Source organism: Bos grunniens, chromosome 17, assembly GCF_055505025.1.
Source record: "Bos grunniens cultivar Pamir isolate PY7600 chromosome 17, Bosgru_T2T1.0, whole genome shotgun sequence".
NCBI lineage: Eukaryota > Metazoa > Chordata > Mammalia > Artiodactyla > Bovidae > Bos > Bos grunniens.
In genome coordinates this window covers 61307011-61322576 of record NC_141181.1, presented here as the reverse complement: position 1 = coordinate 61322576, position 15566 = coordinate 61307011, and the positions used below count along the sequence as shown (strand labels likewise).

General features: G+C 50.4%; 1 long non-coding RNA gene across 4 annotated transcripts; it reads right to left on the bottom strand.

Moving 5' to 3' along the window:
• Positions 1–6617: 6617 nt before the first annotated feature.
• On the bottom strand, positions 6618–14303 carry LOC147355531 (uncharacterized). 4 transcript variants are annotated; one of them, XR_015144012.1, is made up of 4 exons: positions 14169–14303; positions 11169–11331; positions 9397–9490; positions 6618–8441 (listed from the first exon to the last, which is right to left on the bottom strand). It is a non-coding gene; the product is annotated as an uncharacterized LOC147355531 (long non-coding RNA). The 4 variants fall into 4 exon arrangements; XR_015144013.1 differs by having other exon boundaries at positions 11169–11314; positions 14169–14278; XR_015144010.1 differs by lacking the exon at positions 14169–14303 and adding an exon at positions 13377–13914 and having other exon boundaries at positions 11169–11314.
• Between the last annotated feature and the right edge of the window lie 1263 nt (positions 14304–15566).

The following is a 15566-nucleotide window of genomic DNA, read 5'->3' as shown; positions in this document are numbered from 1 at the left end:
GAATCTGGAGGCGGTTAACAGACATCCTGATTGTATATAATGCTGCAATGAACAGCTGAAGCTTGCCATTTGAGAATGGAAGCCTGGGGACTTCCCTGGTGGTCCAGTGGTTAAGGCTCCGGGCTTCCATGGCAGGGAGTACCGGTTCGATCCTTGGTCGAGGAACCAAGTTCCTGCATGTGGTGTGTGGTGTGGCCAAAAAAAACCAAAAAGGAAGCCTGGCCAGAGTGGGGGTAGGTGGGAGGAGATTCCTAGGTTTTGCATTGGCTCAGCCCCCTAAAACACATTTCACTGCATCACCTCATTTAATCCCGCGGATGGATAGGATTATGGTTTCCATTGTACAAATGAAGAACCTGACGCCAAGAGGCCCAATAACTTGCTCAGGGTCCCACGGGGATTAGCACGGGTCAGAGAGATGTTAAGGAAATACTGGTTCCGTACTAGGACTAGCCCTCAACTGAGTCGAGGGATTGAAAGAAAATACAAGAGATGATAACGCTTTCAGTATTTGATTTTTAACATACACATGAATTTTCCGGGGATCTGGCTGGAAAGCATCAGAAAGGCGGGAGGGTGTGGGTTGGCTGTGCCTCTAACACAGTAGCACGAGGGGTCCTTGTGATAGATGTTCTGTGTCTGGATGGTGGTGGTGACAAAATTGCATAGAACTCAATACACAGGCAAGTGAGTGAAAACTAAAAGTGGGAAAGTGAAACTGGTGAAATTTGAATAAGGTGTGTGGATAGATTTCCTGGTTGTGATTTGCACTATGGTTATGAAAGACGTTACCACTGGGGGAAGCTGGGGGAAGGGTATACGGGATCTTTCTGTACTATTTCTGCAACCTCATGCTCATCTACATGGGTCTCAAAATTTTAAGTTTTTTAAAAACCCAGATTCCGATTTAGGAGGCATGGGGTAAAACTGGAAGACTCTGAACTTCTAAGGACCTCTCAAGGGGTGCTCTCTAGCCAAGATCTAGAACCAAGCCCTTCAATATGCTTATTAAGCAGTTGAAATGCAGCCAGTCTGAATTGATTTGCACTAAAAACGTAAAACACACAGTGGGTTTCAAAGACTTAGGGTGGAAAAGAGAAGGTAAAATGTTTTATTAGTGATTTAAAAAATTTATTGTATGCTGAAATAGTATTTTGAATACATTGGGTTCAATAAACTAGATGAATACATTTAATTTCACTTATTCCTTTTTGCTTTTAAAAATGAGGCTATTAGACAATATAAGATTATGTTTGTGGCTTGCATTGTATTTCTACTGGGTGGTTCTGGGCTACAGCATAGGAGGAAAATGGTATCCAAGAAGTTCCAAAGAACTAGGAGGTGATTGGTTCATTAGTCAGTCAACAAACAGTTCCTGAACATACACTATGGGTTAGAGGTAAGTCAAGAAGCCATAGACCCTGATTTCAAGGAGCTGGCGCTTTTGGATGAGACAGTTGGGTGACTGACCAAGGTCCTGAAAGCCAGGGAGAGAGGATTTCAAGGAGGAAGCGAAGGACAATTATGGAATCAGAAGCTGTGGTGATATTACAGCTGCCTTCTCTACCTGGCTGCAAGCTGATGTGCTCAAAGGATGAGTCTAATCTTTTTTCCTTTGATTCAGGCATCAGGGTAAGTGTGCTCTGTGTGCTGACTCACTGAATAATCGCCCAGACAACCTCAGAAGGCAGGTACTGACAGTAGCCCCATCTTACAGTTGCCAGAGAGAGGCTCAGAGAGGTGAAGTGACCTTCCCGAGCTTGCACAGCTGGAAAGGAGCCGAAGGTGGATTTGAATCCACCTCTGCCTGACTCTGGGATCTCGTGGGCTTAACTGCAATGAGATACAACTTTTCCTTGCTGGAGAAATGCAGTTGCATTTTTGCATGAAAAATCCACTGGCGCAGGACTCTCTCCCATGCCAGTTCTCCAAAAGATGGAAGCGGGCTACCCAATTCCTGCCCCGACCCTCAACCCTCCAACCTTGATTGACAGCCTCCCCAACTGGTGTCGCTAGAAAGCTTGATTCTTCCCCACCCCTGCATCTCCAGCCCCGACCCATCCCCCATACCAGCCCGCTGTGGCTGTGGATATGGGTCAGCTCTTGGAGTTGGGTGGGGCTGCCAGCACCTGGGGACTTGCCCTGTGGCCCGAGCAAAGTTGAAGTTTAAGTCACCTCCACCTTCCTCCTCTTTCTTCCCACTATATCCTCCCGGTTGACTGCCCGGCCCCCAGCCCCCTCCCCCACCCCGCCTCAGCTTCAGCGCAATTTAATGTCTCACCGAGCTGTCCTTATTTGACAAACAGGTGATTTTGCTAATGAGGAATAAATGAGATCCACAGGATAAGAGAGGGTGTGCAGCAGCTGGCGTGAGGGCAAGATGTGCCGAGTTTATTAAAATAATATCTGGCCACATGCTCGGTGCCCGGGGTCCAGGCTGGAGGAGCGCCTCGCTTTTCTCTGATGCCTTCTGCTCCTCTCTGGCGGTCTCGATCCCCTCCCAGCTTCTGGAAGGTGCCTATTCCCAATGCAGGCTGGCAGGGCGGTGCAGACCCCCGGGTCCCCTCCAGTGCCCGTTCCTTCCTGCGGGAAGCAGGGGTGGGGGCCGCTGGAAGGCTCTTAATTGGAACATGATGGGCCTGATGGATGATCCGAGTGGGGTGGGGTGAGTGTGTGTGTGTGCGTGCACGTGTGTGAGTGTGTGGAGGGGATCTGAGTGGGAGTGGCATGTCTCACGGGACACAGAGCAGGACAGAGTTGGGGGGGGGGCGGAGAGCTGGAATTGGGTGAGGAGTGTGGTCAGGAGCGGGGAGGAAGGGAGAGGTAGGGAGTGGGGGACCGGAGGGAGAGAGAGGACAGAGAGAAAACGGAAACGCAACAGGAAGGCAGAGTTGGAGGCACACACATGCAGAGAGAAAGGGAGGAGAAACAACAACCACACAGCGAGAGCCCAGAAGGTTGGCGGGAGGAGAAGGAGAGGAAGCAGGGGGCCAGGGCAAGAGAGAGACAGGCAGACATTTAGAATCACAGAGATGGACACATATAGAAAGATGGAGACTGAGACTCTGGCGGCTCTGCTCAGGGCAGGGAGATGGGGAGAAAGAGGAAGAAGGAATCTGGAGCTGGAGGCAGAGGAGAAAGGAAAGCAGCAGGAGAGGGCAGAGGCTGGGCATGAGGAAGGAGGAAGGAAGCTGAGCAGCGGAGAAGCGAGAGCAGCTGGGGATTCCAGGAGGGCTCCGCCTTGACCTGGGCTAAGCATCCTGCCTCTCTGCCTCAGTTTCCCCACCCACACGCTGAGGGGCTGGGTTGAATGCCTTGTACCCACTCCCCCCTGTGCTGCTGGCTGGTTGAAAAAGGGGAGAAGAGAAGGTTTTGGTGGGGGAGAGGCGGGGGTCACAAACGGGTGTGACATTTCCTATTCTAAGGCTAAGACTGGGATAAAAATGTGACCCCGGCTTCACAGTTGCAACCTGCCCATGGTCGCACTGAGCCATGGCTCTCCATGCTCTGGGCCGGGGATGAAGGAAAAGTCTGGAACGAAGGAAACAGAGAGGAGGCAAGAAGGTGGGTTTGGGATGAAAGGGGGAATGGGAAGCCGGAACTGGCTGGTGTCTGGAAGCCCAAGGGGCGAGTCCTGCCCTTCCCGCCTCTGTCTCCACTCTGTTCCCTCTGCCTATTTTTCTGCCTCTGTTGGGAACTTCCTCCTTTTCTTTATTTCTGGGCCACCTGGACTCAGCCTCAAAGTCCAGCCCCAATACACCTCCTCTCTGAAACTATCCACCACCTCCCATCCCTCTTTCCCCCTGAGCCTGGGAGCAGTCAGGGGAAGATGAGGCTGGGGGAAATCCTGGAAGGCTTCCCAGAGGTGGTGAGGTCTGGAAGTCAGTTTCAAATGAGACCTTGACTCCCAAACTTCATTCAGGTACCCTCTTTGGAGCTTATACCCCACCTGCCTATGCCCACATTTACTTAACAATGCCAAGAAAAAAATTAGAAAAATTTGGAACTCTAAATATCTGGGTATAATACAGTGGGGAGTGAAAATCCAGTAGCCCTTGATGGGCTTGTTCATGTGCTTTCTTGTAGGAATTTCTCTTCCTTTGTGACTCATGGAGATTAAACACATGTGTTTGGGCACTGCCTATAATTCCTGGATGCAGGAAGACAGGGACCAGCATCTGGTGGCCCCAGATGGAAGCCTGGGCCAAGGCAGGAGGTGGGAGAGGGTGTGGGTGTAGAGAGGAGGGGTGGGTGGGGCAGGCAGATCTGAGAGGACCTTTAAAATCAGAGGAGAAGGGTGGGCTTCCTTTGGGAGGCAATAGGGAGCCAGAGAAGGTTAGGAGAGGCAGGCGGAAGCCTGTGGTTCCAGGTTACCAGGAGGCTCGGGCGCGGGTGCTGGGAGTCTCCCATGGGCCACGTCTCTGTTGCTGGCCTGCCCTGTACACCTGTCAGTGCTCTATACCCACTGCCACCTCCATCCTTCTGTTTCTGTCACTCTCTGTGCCCCGTTTTCTTTCGAGTGCCCTTCTGTCTGTCTGTCTTTTAAAATCACCATTAGGACTTCCCTGGTGGACCAGTAGTTGGGACTCCACGCATGTCCATTGCAGGGGGCACAGGTTAAATCTGTCGGGGAACTGAGATTCCCGCATGCCACGTGGTGTGGCCAAAAAAAAAATTTTTTTTTAAATCACTGTCATTTTCCCTCTGGGTTCTAGCACTGGCTCGGCCCCTTCCCCACCAGGCAGGCTGCCCCCTCCTCACTGCCCACCTCTTTCCCCCTCCCTCTCTCCTTTGACTCCCAACTCTGTTGTCTCTACCAAGCTCTCTCCCCAGTGTCTCTCTGCATCTGCCTGTCTCTGAGTCTGTGTCTCTCTGACTCAGTGCCTCTCAGGCTTTGTGTCTCTTCCTCTCTTCCTCTCCTCTGCCCCAAAAGACCCAAAAGGGTGTCCCATCCCACTCAGGGGCTGTCATCCTCCAGTGCCCCCCCACCCCCACCCAAGCAAAGCATCTCTCACACTTGTGCACCCAGACTGCAACGGGTACCCACGGCTCACATATCCCCGCCCCACCTTGGCCACCTGTCCTGAGGATTTGCCCTGTCTTCCTTTGGGTATAATTAAGCTTGGCCTTGGGGCTTCCCAGGTGGCACTGGGGTAGTAAAGAACCTCCCTGCCAATGCCGAAGATGTAAGAGATGCAGGTTCAATCCCCAGGAAGAGGGCATGCCAACCCACTCCAGGATTTTTGCCTGGAGAATCCCATGGACAGAGGAGCCTAGTGGGCTACAGTCCACAGGGTTCCAAAGAGTCGAACACCACTGAAGTGACTTAGCACGCACAAACTCCTCCCTGACCAGCTGCAAGCCCAGGGCAGAGCACACAGTAGGTCTTCAGGAGTTGTTTGAGGAATCTTTCTCTGGCTGTTTCCTGCTCCTGTGTGGATATATCCCCCCAAGAAACTCACCCTCCCCCGGAGCAGAGGAGAGAGGGAAACACACCCTGCTAGTCCACCACGTTCCCCCCTCACACTTTCTTGGCAGTTTTCCTGTCGCAGGCTGTCTTCCTTCCCATCCATCATTTCCTCTTTTCTGCTGCCTCCTCCAGTCCCACACCCCCATCACTCTTGCTCAAGCGAGCTGAGAGCTGCCCAGCTCTGCCTCCTTCGGGTGCCCTCCCCAACCTCCATCTCCACTGGCCCCAAAGCAACCAGCTTCCCCTCCCAGCAGCATCCATCAGGGAGTTTCCATGATGGGGAGGGAGGTGTTTGGAGAACTGAGATTGGAAATGATTACAGGACATGCTTGCTGCTGCTGCTGCTGCTAAGTCGCTTCAGTCATGTCCGACTCTGTGTGACCCCATGGACAGCAGCCCACCAGGTTCCCCCGTCCCTGGGATTTTCCAGGCAAGAACACTGGAGTGGGTTGCCATTGCCTTCTCCATTGTGTGAAAGTGAAAAGTGAAAGTGAAGTCGTTCAGTTGCGTCTGACTTGTAGCGACCCCATGGACTGCAGCCCACCAGGCTCCTCCATCCATGGGATTTTCTAGGCAAGAGTACTGGAGTGGCTTGCCATTGCCTTCTCCGACAGGACATGCTTAGAGCTCAGTTAATCGCCCAGAGGCCACACAGATACAGGCTTCACCTGACCCTCCTCTCCCCAACACTCAGCCACACACCCCAGGCTGCAGTGACAAGTGGAGGGCAGAATTGTCTTCTGAGATTTCCCAATACCAGCCAATACCAATGGGAGCCCCAACACCAGCCTTTAAGAAGGAGACTCAAAAGTCCTATCATGGTATGACATTGTAAGCATTTATCCATGTTTAGATCTTTAAAAAGCAATTTCTAAAACTCTAACACAGAATGATTCAAACCACAACATGACAACAAAACAAAACAGACTAGAAAGAAATAAGCCAGAATATTACTAGTAAATGTCCCTGAGTGGCGGGACTCTGGGTTAGACATATATTTTCTTTCTCCTTTTCTGAATTTTCCAAATGTTTCTTAATGAACATCCTCAAATTAATTGTTTTCAAAAGGCTGTGTTCGTCCATGAGCGTGTACATACATTTAACACATGGTACACTGATTTAACAGTGCTATTTGGAAAGTACCTGATTTTCACGTTTAAATTTTATTTATTTTTTTGAGTAGGTAATACATACACATGGTTTATAATTCAAAACGTACCAGAAAAGGTAGAGTGAAACCTCTATCTTGGTCCTCACCACCCCTGGCCACCTGGCTCCACTTCCTGGGCAGAAAGACTAGCACCTGTTCTTGTGTATGCTTCTTGACACAGCATCATGTTAGGAATTTTTTTGAACTTTTTTTATATTGGAGTATAGCCAATTAACAATGTTGTGACACTTTCAGGCGAAGAGCAAAGGGACTCAGCCATACATACACATGTATCCATTCTCCCCCAAACTCCCTCCCATCCAGGCTGCTACATAACATTGAGCAGAGTTCCCTGTGTTGTACAGTAGATCTTTGTTATCCATCTTATTAATAACTATAGCAGTGCAGACACACACTTTTAAGAAGAGAGATGAAGTGATGATTTCTTCTGTTGTTGTTCAGTCACTCGGTCGTGTCGGACTCTTTGTGACCCCATGGACTGCAGCACGCCAGGCTTCCTATCCCTTCACCATCTTCCACAGCTTGCTCAGACTCATGTCCATCGAGTCGGTGATGCCATCCAACCATCTCATCCTCTGTCGTCCCCTTCTCCTCCTGCCTTCAATCTTTCCCAACATTAGGGTCTTTTCCAATGAGTCAGCTCTGCACATCAGGTGGCCAAAGCATGGGAACCTCAGCTTCAGTATCAGTCCTTCCAATGAATATTCAGGGTTGATTTCCTTTAGGATGGACTGGTTGGATCTCCTTGCAGTCCAAGGGACTCTAAAGAGTCTTCTCCAACACCACAGTTCATGAGCATCAGTTCTTCGGTGCTCAGATTTCTTTAGCATCACTCAATTTTCCTTTCTGCTTCAGGATGACTCAGTCCTGGACCAAAGGCTGAAATTTCCCCAACCTGGGGAAAGTGGTCTCTCAGACTCTTGAATGAACTGTTCTAGAATCCTGCCTGTCAACCCACCTGGCTTCTCAAGACATCAAGGACCCCAAGAACCCCTCGCCATTCCCCTTTTCAAACACTCTGTTATTCCTGACTACATAAGCAATCCTTCAATGAAAACATCGTAGAAACATGGAGCATAGAATGTCCTCTGTCATCCCACCCTCAGACATAACCAAAGGGAATGCTTTTGGCTAATATTCTGACAGCTTTTTCTTTTTTTAAAGTGTGTATTTTTAAAAAGTAGGTTGGAGAGGGGGTGGATTTCCTGGAAGTCCAATGGTCAGAACTACTCCGAGTTTCCAGTGCAGGGGGTGTGGGTTCGATCCCTGGCTGGGGAACTAAGATCCCACATGCTGTGTGGAGCGGCCAAAAAATAAAACGCGGAGCTGGACTGAGCAGTGTGTTGATATTTTCCATTTTTTAACTTAATTTATCTGCCCACCTCAGCACAGAGAGATCTCTCTCATCAAGAAGATCATTTTCGAGAGGTATTCTGGCTGAAAGAAGGGCAACCCTTTGAGGTCCAACGGCTTTTGTTTTTGCGGGACCTGGGACTGGATGAGGTCTAGATGGGTGATGTCAGCCAAGCGAGGTGACCCAAGGTTTCCCTGATGTTTTTCCTGGAAGGCAGGAGACTCCAAGGTGCCCAGAGAGGAGCAGTGCCCCCTGCCAAGTAGGAAACGGACTTTGCTAGAAATGATGAAGGGCTGCCTTGCTCTAACCCAGCGCCCGTGGTCCAGGCAGTGGGGCCCTGTGAAGCCTCCTCTCTCAGTTTCCAGCCGTGTCTCTCCTCTGCAGATGGAGTCAGGCAGACTGGCAGGTGGAGATGATGGAGGTGGTGGTGGCAGGTCTGGGGAGAGCTGGGAGGGGTGAGTGCAGAGAGGGAGGTAATTAGGAACCAGGCGGTATCACAAATCTCCCAGCCGTGCTGACACCCGCCGAGAGTGATCACACACTTGGAGTCAGCCCAGACAAGTGTGAAAGCCCTTCACTCCATCTCGAAGGGAAGAAACAGGAAGGGGAAGATGAGGGCTAGGGGAGCCACACGACAGCCCCACCCCCCAGCTCTCCCTCCAAGACTGCCCTGAGGTCATCCTCACACTTCCCCTCCCTCAGCCCTGACCTGGGGCAGGGAGCTGTGACTCAGAGGTGTGGAAGGGCAGCCGCAAACCCTGCAAGACGAGGAAAAGGTCCTGGAAGCATGTGCCCCGAAGAAGGAAGGTGAGGAAGGACTCTATCATGACACCCAATCAAGGCCAAGTCCTCAGCCAACTCCAACTGCCTCTCATCGGGAGAGGCAAAACATGATTCCTGTGTTTGAAAAATTGGTCCCCAAGGAAAGGGGAAATTGACACAGGTTGAAAGGAGCCTGTGTACCAGAAATGAGACGTGCGCTATTGATATTTCTCAACCATCTTGCCATTTGCTCAGCAAAGAAATGGAGGCTCAGAGAGGCTGGGTCCTTGGCCCGAGGGCACAGAGCTATGAAGTGGTAGAGATGAGATCTGCCTATTTTGGAAGTCCAAGCTTCCATCACACCATTTCCCCGTCTCCCTGAGAAAGAAGAAGTGAAGGCTGTCTCTATAAGGGATAGGTTCTTAGAGGTACAAGGGTTTCAGACGCCGGGAGATGGGTAAGTGGCCCTCCGAATTCCAAAAAGAAAAACAGGAACAAAATCTCTCCTCCACTCCCCAACACCCACTGGGGCTAGCTTTGGCTCTGCTGAGTCTTTGGGGTCAAGGATTCTGGTTCTAAGGGAATTACAGAACTTTCGGGGGGAGGTGTCTTCTTTCTCTGGTTGCAGCAATTTCTCACCTGGGGAGCTGCTTGCAGGAGCATCCTTTATTGGTCACGGCACAAGGCCTGTGGTTGAATCAGGTTTGTAAGTTCATTCTCTTCTCAGCTGGGTCTATAAGGAGTGGAAAAGTGGGAAGGTGGGGTCATCAATGGAAGGTCCCCAAGGTTAGGCTAAGACTTCACTAAGGATCTGTAGTGATAGCCTCTCTCCAGCCTTCTCTCCTATCGATCCCCCACCCCTCACCATTTTTCACTCTGCTCCCAGAATATTTCCTAACTTGTAGCCTCTGCTCCCGCTGTTCCCTCTGCCTGGAACACACTGAGTTTTAGATCGCTGCTTGACTGTTTTCTACCCTACACTGAGCACTTAACTCCAAAGTTACCTCTCCTAGAAGACTATCCCTGGCCAAAGTCGCCTCCTATGATTCTGTTTTCCTATAGCTGCTGCTGCTGCTAAGTCACTTCAGTCAAGTCCGACTCTGTGCGACCCCATAGACAGCAGCCCACTGGGCTTCTCTGTCCCTGGGATTCTCCAGGCAAGAATACTGGAGTGGGTTGCCATTTCCTTCTCCAATGCATGAAAGTGAAAAGTGAAAATGAAGTCGCTCAGTCGTCCCCGACTCTTAGCGACACTGGGGACTGCAGCCTACCAGGCTCTTCCATCCATGGGATTTTCCAGGCAAGAGTACTGGAGTGGGGTGCCATTGCCTTCTCCGTTTCCTATAGCACTTGATGCTAAACTCTATAAACAAATTAACAGAAGGCAGCGGCCGTCGGGGAAAGGAGAGCCCTGCATATACCTGTGACTATTAGGATGTATACGTGTGCACGTGTGACTGTGAATGACCACATGTGTGTGTATCCTTGAGTCTAGCCATGCATGTGAACGCGCTTGTGAATTTGTATGTGATCCCTGAGCACCTATGTGTCTCTGTGAGCATCTGACAGAGTGTACATGTGTGCCTGAATGTATGCATATACATCTTTGCATATGTGATTGTGTACGTGTGTGGTTCTGTACATGGAAATATAAATGAATGGATGAGATAGATGCATACATATTTATGCGTCTGTGTAATACCTCATTCACATACACACACGTGGATCGGAATGTGTACAAGTGTATACGTATTTATGATTGTGTGCACTTAAGTGTCTGCAAGGAGATCAAACCAGTGCATCCTAAAGGAAATCAACCCTGAATATTCATTGGAAGGACTGATGCTGAAACTGCAGCTCCAACAGTTTGGCCACCTGATGCAAAGAGCTGACTCACTGGAAAAGACCCTGATGCTGGGAAAGATTGAAGGCAGGAGAAGAAGGGGACGACAGGATGAGATGGTTGGATGGCATCACCGACTCGATGGACATGAGTCTGAGCAAGCTGTGGGAGATGGTGAAGGACAGGGATGCCTGGCGTGCTGCAGAATATGGGGTCGCAAAGAGTCAGACACGACTGAGTGGCTGAACAACAAGTGTCCACACTGTTCCAGAGATGTGTGTCTGAGCGGCCCTCCCACTCTCCTTTTGTTTCACCTCCTCTATCTCCCACCGTCCTCCCGCCTCCACTCTTCTTCCTCCTCTTGCCCAGATGCACTGGCCTAAGAATGACCACTTCAGGTGGCCCTCCCTGCTTCTCTGGCTTCGGGCATTCCCAGCAGGTGAGAAGCAGCTCAGGAGGGGATCTCAGCAGGTGAAAAATCCAGCTCCAGCCCCCACGGAGCCCCATTGAGAAAGGAATTCCCTGCAGGCCCTTCCCTAATCCCCCAACAGATCCCTCCCCCACTTACCTCTAGCATCTCCTGGAACAAAGGACCCTTTTTTTCTGTTCTGTACTCATGGGTGGTCCCATTCCTGGCAGCTGGGTGGGGGCTGGGAGAGACTGCAGAGTTGGGGGGGAGGGCAGTTGGGCAACCTCTACTGGCCTCAGTTTCCCCTGAGAAACAGAAGACACTACAGAAGGGTCAGCAGGCAAAACTGTACTGCCCAGATGGTTCAGTTTTATCACTCTCTTTACTTACCCATCTCAGGCAGTGTTTACTGAGAACCTGCTACGTGCCAGGCTCCCTATTACGGACTGGAAACCCAAAGAAGAACAAAAGGGATCTCTCTATCTTGAGGAGTCCATGGTGGAAATAGAGGTGGTGGGGGGAACCACAAAGAACCACAGAGATCAGTAGACTCCTGGATGGAACAGGGTTGTACCAGAAGGCAGGTGGAGGATCTAAAACCTTTGCACAGCTCCACTTCACCTACTTAACTGAAGTCTACGTTCCTTAGCATGGCATTCAAGGCCCCCTTCAATAAGGTGTCCTGCATGTGCAGCTGTGTGAGAGAGAAGTGGACCTTAGAGTGGAGTTTTGGTGACTAGAGATGTCAGGGAGGAGCCTTCTGAAAGATAGGCCATGGCTTAAGAGCGTGGCAACTGGACCTTGCAGCCCGATTGGTCCACAGCTGTTGGTTTTGGGGTGGTGAGGGGCTGTGACTGATTCCATATATTGATATTTGTGCACTGGCAGGAGGTGCTCCAGTTGACCAAGTGCCTACCCTCTGTCACCTTTTCCTCTGAATCCCAATGAGGCTGTTGCTATGATGCCCATTTGGCATGTAAAGAGATGGAAGAAACGGAAAAAGTGGTGCCTCATCCCGAGTCTGCATGGGGCCCAGTCCTTGCCTCCCTGCGAGGGGAAACACTTGGGAAACACCTTGAAACCCCCATGCCGAAAGGTATCTTGGAGTTAGCAGACTCCTGTTTTGTTTATACCTGCTTCTGTTTTGACTTTTTCATTAAACAGCTGTCCCTCATGTCACCTTTTGGAACACTTATCTTCCTATGAGTTCCAACATTTACCTGGCCACCCATCCATCCACTCCATCTACCTATTCACCATTTCTACACGTCCTCCACACCATTCCTACACCTCACGCCTCATCTATCCATTCACCCGCCTATCCACCTCCTCACTCGTCCATCTCCTCACCCTTCCACCCAACCACAAATATCTTAACCCGTTCACCCGTTTACCTACTACCCACCCCTTCATTTAGTCACCAATCCATCTATCCATCCTCCATCTACCCATCCACTCATATTTTTGTTGTTGTTTTAGTAAGTCTGTGGGGTCACAAAAAAGAATATTCCATCCCTATAACCATCTACACTGGAAAGACTGATGCTGAAGTTGAAACTCCAATACTTTGGCCACTCATTTGAAAAGATCCTGATGCTGGGAAAGACTGAGGGCAGGAGCAGAAGGGGACGCAGAGGATGAAATGGTTGGATGGCATCACTGACTCAATGGACATGAGTTTGAGTAAACTCCGGGAGTTGGTGATGGACAGGGAAGCCTGATGTGCTGCAGTCCATGGGGTCGCAAAGAGTCGGACACGACTGAGCGACTGAACTGACTGAATGCTCTCCTATCCATTCAGCTACTCATCCTTTACCAAACCATTCACTCATCTACCACATACCCACTAGGGAATCTTCCTATCCATCCACATTCTCACTTACCCGCCAATCTACCCATCCACTCACCTACCATTATCCAGCCTCACCCACTCACTTATTGTTATACTATTGCTCCATTAACACTCTGATCTGCATTCATGTCCACTCATCTACCCAGCCATTTGGTCATCCCACGCTCGTCTACTCATCCATCATTCCACCCATTCACCTATGTTAACCACTGCTTTATTCACCCACCACCATCTACCTATCCATTCACCTACCCATTTATCCAGTCATCCACACACATCCATCCAATTACCAACCCACCCTAGACTATCCACCCATCCATCTACCTACCTATTTGACCAACCAGTCAACCATCCCTCCAGATACCCGAACAGACCACCTTCTGAGCAATCCATTCATCCAGCCACCTACTCATGCACCCATCCATCACTCCCGGACACAGATTCCAGGTGGGCTTAATGGAGCCATTGCATCAGACTTGTAGAGTTTATCCTGGGACATTCCAGTGACCACCCACCTGCCCAGGCCTGCAGGAACTGGAGGCGGAGATGGTGGTGGTGGGAGTAACTTAAATGCAATCTTCTCCAGGGTGTAAGGATCAGCTGGAAACTCTTCCAGGCTCAGCACTAATAATTTTAGAAACTGAAGGAAATGGGAGATGGAGGCAGAAACCTGGGGAAGGAGGGGGGGGGTGGTGGTGGTATTGGAGAAGACTAGTAGGAAAGAGACTAGTGAGCTAACTGAAAAGGGGATGAGAGGGGCTTCCCTTGGGGTCCAGTGGTTAAGACCCCACACTCCCAGTGCTCGGGGCACAGGTGCGATCCCTGGTAGGGGAATTAATAAGAGCCCACTTGCCAAGTGGCAGGGCCAAAAATGAAAGGAAAAAAATTAAATTAAAAGGAGAAGAGAAAGAAATAGAAGTTTATAGAGAAATAGAGTGGAAAAACACAAAGGGCAGGGGGCTGGGGGGTGGAATGGAAGAAAGAGAAATAGAAAGGCACAATACTTGTAGCGGTGAGGAGGAGGACGAGAAAGCCTGGAGAAAGCGGGGTGGCGGGGAGTTGGGGGACGCGAGGGTCGTGAGTGTCCCTGCTCTGGCCCTCCCCTCCCTCTCCGGAACTCCCGGAAGCCCATCCCGGGATGGATCCAGAAACCACAAAGCCCGCGGAGAGCGCTGCGCTCCAGGCGCACCGGAAGGGCGGCTGCGTGGGCTCTGCCTGCTGCACCATCAATTAGGCGATCACTGGGCCCGGCGAGCCGCAGCGTCTGTGGAAATTACCTTTTAATTTCTTAATTACACTGTCCTTACCTGCAGCTCAACCCGCCTCCGAGCGGTGCACGGGGAGCTGATTTTCTTGAACCACTCTCCAGGTGCCATAAATTAGGACGCCGATCGCCTGTGAGCGCGCGGAGAACGCCACCGCCTCCGCGCAGGCGCACAGCCTATGGGATATTTGTATTTCTTTCCGCACCCTCGGGTAGCTTCTGCTAAGGCGCTCCCTTCACCCCGCTTCATTGCTACCAGGAGACCCCAAACCGGTTCCAGGGTCATGGGTACCTGGGCTCCCATAGACCCGAATGCCAAGCCCGGCCCCTGCTGGGCACTAGCTGTGTTACGCCGGGTGAACCTCAGTTTCCCCATGTGTCACATGGAAATAAAAATAGCATCTATTTGTAGAGCTTGTGAGGCTTAAAAGAGATAAGCCTTATGAAGCACAAGATCCCAAAGTGCTGTCAAAATGTGAGCTAGTTTTCATTCATTTGTTTAGTGAGTATTTATTGAGTGGCTACTATGGATCAGGAGCTCCTGAAGGCACTGCCTAGACAGCATATTAAAAAGCAGAGACATTACTTTGCCAACAAAGGTCTGTCTAGTCAAAGCTATGGTTTTTCCAGTAGTCATGTATAGATGTGAGAATTGGACTATAAAGAAAGCTGAGTGCTGAAGAATTGATGCTTTTGAACTATGGTGTTGGAGAAGACTTTTGAGAGTCTCTTGGACTTTAAGGAGATCCAACCAGTTCATGCTAAAGAAAATCAGTCCTGAATATTCATTGGAAGGACTGATGCTGAAGCTGAAACTCCAATACTTTGGCCACCTGATGCGAATAACTGGCTCATTTGAAAAGACCCTGATGCTGGGAAAGATTGAAGGCAGGAGGAGAAGGGGATGACAGAGGATGAGACTGTTGGATGGCATCACTGACTTAAAGGACATGACTTTGAGTAAACTCCGGGAGTTGGTGATGGACAGGAAGGTCTGGCGTGCTGCAGTCCATGGGATTGCAAAGAGTTGGACACGACTAAGAGACTGAACTGAACTGAAAGGCCTGCAGACACAGATGAACAAAACACAGTGTCTGTTGTCCTGGCAGGCACAGTGCTTGTGGATGATGATGGTGATGATGGTAATGGTGGTGATGGTGATGATTTTTCTCCTATGCTCAAGGGATTTGTGAGAGCCATGCTGCAGATGCATGCCTGGAGAGGAGGTGATGATGGGGAGGCAAATGAGGACTTAGGGTGGAGGAGTTGTCAGATGGGAGTGGAGTTGATCCCTAACACAGGTGCAAGCACATCTTGGAGATGGTGTTGCAGTGGCCTGCTTAAGCCCACCCAGTCACTGAAGGGTCTTGGGTCTGCCCGTTCAGTGCTTTCTCTTCCCATAGCTCAGTGGTTCTCAAAGTGTGTCACTCTGACCAGAAAC